A 1,521-nucleotide genomic window follows, 5' to 3' on the forward strand; every position below is an offset into this window, starting at 1 on the left:
CCGCTAATGCCCTGATGGCTTGGGGTCACAGGTCTAGTCTGTAGGGATTTATTCCTGAAGTATTGTAATAATTAATGCATTAGCTCCTCTGGCTCCTTTTCTCCTGGGCAGTCCAGATCTGTCACCAGTGCTGGTATTTGTACAGCCAGACTGGGGACAGCACAGCTGGGGTGTGGTGCAGGGGACAGTGCTCAGGACCATCCCATCAGCCTTTCCCTGTGGTGACTGAGAAAACTGGTGCTCAAAATCCCATCTGCCTCCCTGCCTTTGAGGAGAAAAAGGAGCAGTTTTGGGCTGCAGCAGCCTAAAGGGGCATCCTCCCTCTGGCTGGTGGGGCAGGGGCCGCACCAAGCGGGGTCCAGCACATGTGGGTGCTGGTGTTGGGGGGAATAAACCTCCTGTTGCATCAGTGGTGGGTTAAACATGGGGCACTTGGTGAGGTTGGCTTGTTCTGCAGACGGTTTGGGAGGCAGTAGGGAGAAGGATATGTCTTACAGGGCTTTTTGGGGAACTTCCACAGTTCTCAGGCATATTTATTTCCTTTCCTTGGTGATATTTCAGTGTGGTTCTTCTGTTCCTCTCCATCCCCGAAAAGGAAAGGCATAAAAAAAGTGAGATGGAAGGATGAGACTTCCCCCCAGAAGGAAGTAGCCTTCCAATCCCCTCACCCAAAAGCGGAGCACGGGCTGGGAGACATCCGCTTCTCCATCCGCAGCTCCGCGGGCAGCCGGCGAGTGGGATAGCATCCCTCCTGGAGAGCCCACGGGCTGGCTTTGCTCAGCTGAGGAGGAAGCGAGAGCACAAAGCAGGGAAATGACTTGGCAAAGGTCACTTGGAGCTGGGGCCAAGCCCAGGAATAGCACTGGGTCTTCTGCCACCCCCTGCCATGGCCAAGCTGCACTGGCCCTTCCTCCTGGTGTGCTGAGTGGTGGCACTAACCTCCCCGGCGTGAAACGGCTGGTTGGCACTGGCATTGTTTTGCTTTTGCTGTTCATTGTGGCATTAAAATTTACCATAATAGAAGACAAGCAATGAGAGCCAGGAACTGGGAGGGCAGGCAGGCCATGGGGAGCCTCAACTGGGAAAATCAGAGCTCTAAGGGGAGCAGGGAGGGATGGGAATAGGATGGAGGTATGGGGCTGGAAAGGCAGGAGGAGAGAGGCAATGCAGGTGTGGGACACCAATGGCAGCTGCTGGAGGCTGCCTCATAGATGTGAGGGCCAAGGTAAAGATGATGTGGCTGGTGGGACTCAAATCACACCTCAAGGATGCTTTGCTCTCTGTAACGGCCAAGGAAACATCTTCCCTGTCCTGCTCCCCTGACCTTGAGACCCAAAGTACAGCCCAGCTTGGGGTAACTGGGCTCTGCAGGCAGCCACCTGCCTCCTCCCCTGCCTGCTTAGGAGGAACATATGAACTTTAGGCTGTGCTACCTCTGCGTGCATGTGTGTGTGCACAGCTGGCCAGTGAGGAGGTGGTATGGGTGTGCAGCATCGCGGGGGCTGCTCGAGGGTGGGGGCT

Source organism: Harpia harpyja, chromosome 20 (genome assembly GCF_026419915.1).
Source record: "Harpia harpyja isolate bHarHar1 chromosome 20, bHarHar1 primary haplotype, whole genome shotgun sequence".
NCBI lineage: Eukaryota > Metazoa > Chordata > Aves > Accipitriformes > Accipitridae > Harpia > Harpia harpyja.